This window comes from Aulonocara stuartgranti (assembly GCF_965226115.1).
Source record: "Aulonocara stuartgranti genome assembly, chromosome: 19".
NCBI classification, from domain to species: domain Eukaryota; kingdom Metazoa; phylum Chordata; class Actinopteri; order Cichliformes; family Cichlidae; genus Aulonocara; species Aulonocara stuartgranti.
The window spans coordinates 4,070,839-4,078,460 of NC_138955.1; the positions used below are offsets into that span (position 1 = coordinate 4,070,839).

Here is a 7,622-nt window from a genome sequence, read left to right on the forward strand (position 1 = left end):
CGAACAGTTTCTTTAACATCTGCCACTTCATACGGTAATACCCTGTGTTGGTCAAGTTACTTGAAAATAGTAATTATTTACTAATTACTGATTACTTCTCCAAGAAATTAATCCCATTACTTTACTGATTGCTTATTTTTGTAAGTAATTTGTTACTTTCTTACTTAGTTACTTTTAAAAAATATGATACACAACCTGAATACGTTATGAAGCATTAGACCTTTCAGCCCAATTCTATTTTTTCTGCATATTTCATGATATAAAATTGAATCAACTGAAAAAAAAAATTCAAAACTAGTTTCATTAGTTTTAACCTTTTAATTTTATGCACGTTGCAACAAGCAAAAAATAAAATTATATGCAGCATTCGCTGACTGGAAGAAATTTGTAGATTCTGTAGATTGCTTAGATTGCTTAGCTAGTATTCAGTAAATCAAACTTGTATCAATCAGGAACATGACTGGAGCACCTGGGTATCAAAGCTCAAAGCAAGAGTGAATAGCAGAATGTGCTGTTTGGTATTGTATTAGAAAATCTGGCAAGTTTTTAATGGGCGTAACCCACATACTCAACTCTACTGGATCGCGGATCACGGGGGCAGCAGCCCAAGCAAAGAAGCCCAGACCTCCCTCTCCCCACCCACCTCCTTCAGCTTGTTTGGGGGAACACCAAGGCACGGGGGCCTCCTCTCAGTGGGACATGCCCGGATCACCTCACCCCAGGAGGTGTTCTTCTCAGATGCCCGAACCACCTCAAGTGGCTTCTTTCCATGTGGAAAGAAGCCACTTGGCCTCCCCTCTAAGGGAGAGGCCATCCACGCTTCTGAGGAAGCTCATATTAGCCATTTGTATCTGCAGTCTTGTTCTTTCAGTCACTACCCACAGCTCGTGACCACAGGTGAGGGTAGGGACGTAGATTGACCAGTAAATTGAGAGCACCAATCTGTCTGTCGATCTCCTGCTCCCTTCTCCCATCACTCGTGAACAAGACCCTGAGATACTTAAACTCTTCCACTTGGAGGAGGAACTCATCCCTGACCTGGAGTGGGCACTCCACCCTTCTCCTCTGATCTCTTAGCGTAAACTAAGATTTACAAACGTGTACAGGTATTTGTGTGTAACAAAAGCAGTCTGACCACACTCTGTGTTACAATTTGATCATTTTCTTTTTCAAAAAGCTTAGAGTGTCTAAAAATGTCTAAAAAAAATTGTGGAATTATTTTCACTCACTTACAGAACTTGCATGACCAAGCATGAAACAAGTAAATTTACTAAAGTAAATTTTACACAACAGTGTACCTGAGCATAATCCATAATGGGCTTTTTGTGAAAGTAGTTTGCAAAAAGCAAGCAGTGTCACTTTATGTGCCCTTATTTTTTGTTTTAAATCTTTTAGCGTTTCACTGCAACAAGAACACTATGAATTAAAGGGTTTTTCCACCCTGTCTTGCACTCGGTGTGGGAGAAGTTTCAGACATGACTGCATGATCACAAGACTTTTCTGGATGTTTGTCATAATCTCTCACTCGCATATCACACAACTTCATAATGTTATGAAAAAAGTTTAAATTACATATACTTTAGTACATACTGTCACCTGTAAAAGTATGTCTCCTTGAATCTGCAGGTGTACTGAGATCAACAGGTTTTTGAGGCCTACAAACTGTGTGGCAGGGCAGCATCCCCAAACAAGATATGATCATTATGATGGAGATGTTCTGGACCTCAGGGAAATTATAAAACAAAATGTACTCAGGTGAGGATCAGTACTATGTAATCAGTATCACATCCTATATATCATTCTGTTCATTTAAAAAAAATGACTACATTTGGTATGTGATGTAAACATGGCATTGTTATAGACAAGGCTCACCAGTAGTGCTGGTGAACGGAGCTTTAGCTCTGGAAGATGTTGCTCCCACTGGCTTTGCTTTTTGGCAACAAGGTTCATCGCTAAGGTCTAATCATGCTGGAACAGTGCACAGGATGACAGTGTGCAAAAAAACATGCACTCATCCAAAGTGATGGACATGTATGAATCAGTAGTAGTTGTTGCTACATGTTGTTGACATGTATTTATAGACAATGGAGAAATATCCTTAGAGATGTTTGGCCTATGTGAAAACCAGCTGATAAAAATGAAGCCTTTCTTTTAACATTGCGCAGTGAGGACCACTGGTGTGCATCACACAGCAGCTGAATAGATAAAAATGTGAGACCATGTATCAGTGCACAAAGATTTTTTATTATTTTGACATTTGTGTAGGAAATGCAAGCAAAAACTTTAAAAGAAACTTGAGTAGAGTTTTGTAAGCATAAAAACATTAAGAATATACACATCATCTGATATACAGCAGGCCTGTTTTGTTCACTAACATTCACATCCATCCTGTACACTAAAAGCTAGTGTTTTTATTTTGACCATACATGTTTTCTTAACATGAGACACAGCAGGTAACAATAAACAGGTGCATAGCTCACCTTGGCACACAGACAGAAAATTAAAAAATATATATTCAAATATTAAATACAGAATGTTGGAGTTGTCTGCTGCTGGGAATTGTATATAGATGAGAGTCGTCGGGCGTCCTGCACCACCCATCCGATCTGGAGCATAGCGAATGACGTCACAAAGGTACTCTGTGGCAGGTCACCAAGCTGACACACTGCTAACAACTTTACAGCACCTTTGCTAATATAGCTTTATAACAGAAAGAACATTATGACATGAAAATGGTATGTTTGTGCAGATTTCGCGTTTTCTAAGAAATACATACTCTTTTCCTTCTGTCCAAGATAGCTTTAAATGTTATTTATACTTGGGAACCAAATTATGATATTTTAGACATTTCTATTGAGAAATTTTCCCCACATTTTAAATATACTATAATATACATTTTAATAGACTATAAATATCAAGCAATCTTGACTGTTTTTCCAAATTCAGCATTCAAACAATGACTAAATAAATACATTCTTACCTGAGATCGACGTGCAGTGCAGGGACGAGGACGACTACTCGGGTGGGTGCTACGGAATAGTCCAAGTGACAGCAGCTTTAGTTTCCGGCCAACTATAAATAAATGATTTTTCAACGTGATTGTTGTCACCTGGTCGACTGTAATAGATCAACAATCAACGATAAACGAAACAACTATCGTTGTTCCAAATGAAACCAGACAATATTTTAACTGCTACCATTACTAAAGTTATTATTATGGGAGGCTGTGATGAAGCTTGGGGGGGAGAGAGAGAGAGAGAGAGAGAGAGAGACAAACAAACCACACTCTCCGAGCGCATTCTTTTTTTGCTCGAAGTGGGCGGGGCTTAGATCAAAGGCTTCAAAGACGTCACACTTGAAGTGGGCGGGGCTTCAAAGACGTCATACAGACAAAAACCTATAAATAGCCCTCTGCAACTCTGTTTTTTCTAACGCTCGCTTTAACAAACAGAGAGAAGACATTAACAGCAAACAAATAGATATTGAAGCAAAATGGACAACAACACAGCTAGGAGCAATCCAGACAATGTCAGGAGTCATTCCACTCCTGCAAATGATGTTAGGCCACTGCTAGAGGAATTGCTAAATAATGTTACACATGAGCAGTGGCAACAGTTGCGGTCTGATTACGCCGAAAATGCCACCATAGGAAGGCTATGTAATTTTGTAGATAATGTCATTGCCCTATGCTCACTGTCAGCAGGTGCAGAACTGAGGTTTTGCCAGGACACTGCTGTCACTAGCACAACAACAGTGGCCTTAAAGCAGACACAGACAGCTCCTGAACTTGCACAGACCTCTAACACAGTTGACCGCAACACGGAAATGCCAGCTCATATTTCACAGGAAACAACAGCCAACTTGCACAGCACAGCAGAAAATTCCGCTGATGTCACATTTATCACTAATATCCAAAATACCACGGAAACAACTGAAAACTCAGAGGATTATGCATCGCTGGCAGATCAAATTAAGGCTGTGATTCTACAGAAAGCAATGGATTTGTTAAACATCCCAGAAAATAGCACAACAACAGTGGCCTTAGAGGAGACAGAAACAGCTCCTGAACTTGCACAGACCTCTAACACAGGTGACCGCATCATGGGAAATCTAATCTGTGTGCCAGTTGTTATTTTACAGAAAGCAACAGTCAACGTGAACAGCACAGCAGAAAATTCCGCTGGTGCCACACTTATCACTAATATCCAAAATACCATGGAAACACCTGAAAACTCAGAGGATAATGCATCGCTGGCAGATCACATTAAGGCTGTGATTCTACAGAAAACAAGGGATTTGATCAACATCACAGAAAACATCACAACAACAGTGGCCTCAAAGGAGACACAGACAGCTCCTGAACAACAGAAAACAACAGTCAACGTGAACAACACAGCAGAAAATGTTGCCACAAATATCATTGATACATCTGACGAGCCCAGAACTCCAATAGACAAGAAAAACCGTGACACCACGCAGGCTGTAGATAAAGCAGGAACCTCTTTGGAAAATGATGTAACCCCAAAGAAATCCTCGGCTCAACATGAAGCCAGCATGCAAAATCAATTCAAAAAACACCCTTTGGTAGCAAAGGATGAATTGTCTCAAAACAAAGAAAAATACCGATTTTTTGTGGAAACATGTATGGAAGAACTAGTTAAGCGGGTTATAAAAAAATCAGGTAAAGTCATAAGTCCAGAAAGAGCTTTAACCATCTACAAGAGGCTTAGCGAAAAAATCTGGGCTAAAATCAGGGATGAAATTGATCAAATCCCCTTAAGGAAGTTCAAAAACTTTGAGAAGGTGATTTTCAAAGCCCTGTGTAAACAGTGGCAAGAGGCAGAAGTAGTTCTGCAAAACATGGAATTAAATGAACCAACAGTCGACAATACGATTGTTAAAATTTTCATAGAAGAGGCAGCCAAACTTTCGAAGAAGCCAAGTTGCATACGTCGGTTTTTCTCATCTATAGGCCGACTGTTTTGTTTCACCAGGAGACAAAACAAGGTTGATGCATTGTAGAAAAAAATTGTGATAACCCCTTGGAACGGTCGCGGCAGATGGCTGTCCCCTCACTGAGCCTGGTTCTGCCGGAAGTTTCTCCCTCTTAAAAGGGAGTTTTTCTTCCCCACTGTCGCCAAGTGCTTGCTCAGAGGGGTTTTTCTGTTGGGGTTTTCTTTTTAATAACTTTTTAAAAAGTTAACATCAATAAAAGTTATTAAATTTTACACTGATTTCTGTTTGTTTTTTTATTGTCTGTAAGTTGAATAAATACATTTGTTATTTCTTGCTCAGTTCAAACTGTGGGTAGAAAATGCTGTGCTGTCATGTGACCTGTACACACACACACACACACACACACACAGAGCAGCTAGACGAGGTAAAAACATTCCTGACTTTGTCTGTGATTTTTGGACAGCTGCAGCAAACAGCAGCGCTGTGTCTGATCAGACCACCTCAGTCGAGTTCAACACAAGTCCAGATCTGGAGTCGAGTATGAAGACCGAGTGCCAGCAAAGTCAGGAGGCTGGAACACACGTTTACAGGCTTTTCATTTCAGATGTGTTACGCCCCAGTCTAGGGGTACAGGAACGTAGCATAAGGGTTAAAAAGGAAGTGACGGTTTGGGAAGAAAAAACTATTTATTAAGTGAACGGTGGTTTATTTGTCTCCACTGAAAACTTAACTCCCTGGTGAACACAGGCCAAAATAACAAACAAAAACAAGCTAAGTCAGGAGAGGAGGTGCTATCTAAAACCCTATGTGTGGGAGAAACATTTCGTCACTCATCCAAGTGACTTCTTGAAGAAATAATTCAACTCAAGGCCGGAGCTAGTTCACAGTAAGATCTTTCCTTCCATCTCTTTCAACATCTTGCAAAGTGTTGCAAACAGAAACACTTGTGTGCAACTCCATATCACAGTAGTGAGCAGAGCAGTGCTAGGCAGCTGATGTATATTTAATTGTAAATGTGTTAATAATTTCATTTTTAAATGCTTTCCTGTGGTTCTTTTCACTTTGGCTTGAAATAAAATGTCTCCCTCTGCTGTAACCACAGCTTACTGCAATTTTTGCATGCATGTATATTTCACACTTTGAAAGAGGCAAAGCATGAAATGGTCACAGTGGGCTGGCTTGTCTATAACACGCTTTACCGTGGTTGATGTGTGAGATAACACTCAAGTCATGGTAAGCTGCACTTACAGCTATTGTAAGTGGAACAATGAGTTATTGAGTATTGATATGTATCTATACATTATTAGAATTTTTTCTAATAGAAAAAGGTTTTCTATACATGGATATTTCTGCTGTTTATTTATGGGCTTAAATCCTTCCAAAATGTGGGCCTTTTTATTCTATGACATAACCAAAAAACTAAATAAACTAACTCCTTCAGCTGATGCAGAGGTAATCCAAAAGACTCTGACTGTGGTGAATTAGTGGATCCTGACAGTCGTCTGCACCACCTACTGGACATGTAGCCGAACAGTTTCTTTAACATCTGCCACTTCATACGGTAATACCCTGTGTTGGTCAAGTTACTTGAAAATAGTAATTATTTACTAATTACTGATTACTTCTCCAAGAAATTAATCCCATTACTTTACTGATTGCTTATTTTTGTAAGTAATTTGTTACTTTCTTACTTAGTTACTTTTAAAAAATATGATACACAACCTGAATACGTTATGAAGCATTAGACCTTTCAGCCCAATTCTATTTTTTCTGCATATTTCATGATATAAAATTGAATCAACTGAAAAAAAAAATTCAAAACTAGTTTCATTAGTTTTAACCTTTTAATTTTATGCACGTTGCAACAAGCAAAAAATAAAATTATATGCAGCATTCGCTGACTGGAAGAAATTTGTAGATTCTGTAGATTGCTTAGATTGCTTAGCTAGTATTCAGTAAATCAAACTTGTATCAATCAGGAACATGACTGGAGCACCTGGGTATCAAAGCTCAAAGCAAGAGTGAATAGCAGAATGTGCTGTTTGGTATTGTATTAGAAAATCTGGCAAGTTTTTAATGGGCGTAACCCACATACTCAACTCTACTGGATCGCGGATCACGGGGGCAGCAGCCCAAGCAAAGAAGCCCAGACCTCCCTCTCCCCACCCACCTCCTTCAGCTTGTTTGGGGGAACACCAAGGCACGGGGGCCTCCTCTCAGTGGGACATGCCCGGATCACCTCACCCCAGGAGGTGTTCTTCTCAGATGCCCGAACCACCTCAAGTGGCTTCTTTCCATGTGGAAAGAAGCCACTTGGCCTCCCCTCTAAGGGAGAGGCCATCCACGCTTCTGAGGAAGCTCATATTAGCCATTTGTATCTGCAGTCTTGTTCTTTCAGTCACTACCCACAGCCCGTGACCACAGGTGAGGGTAGGGACCTAGATTGACCAGTAAATTGAGAGCACCAATCTGTCTGTCGATCTCCTGCTCCCTTCTCCCATCACTCGTGAACAAGACCCTGAGATACTTAAACTCTTCCACTTGGAGGAGGAACTCATCCCTGACCTGGAGTGGGCACTCCACCCTTCTCCTCTGATCTCTTAGCGTAAACTAAGATTTACAAACGTGTACAGGTATTTGTGTGTAACAAAAGCAGTCTGACCACA

General features: G+C 40.1%; 1 long non-coding RNA gene across 1 annotated transcript; it reads right to left on the reverse strand.

The window, feature by feature from the left end:
* Nucleotides 1–2,222: 2,222 nt before the first annotated feature.
* LOC309694866 lies at nt 2,223–3,239 on the reverse strand. Its single transcript, XR_014272974.1, has 2 exons — nt 2,981–3,239; nt 2,223–2,700 (listed from the first exon to the last, which is right to left on the reverse strand). It is a non-coding gene; the product is annotated as an uncharacterized lncRNA (long non-coding RNA).
* Between the last annotated feature and the right edge of the window lie 4,383 nt (nt 3,240–7,622).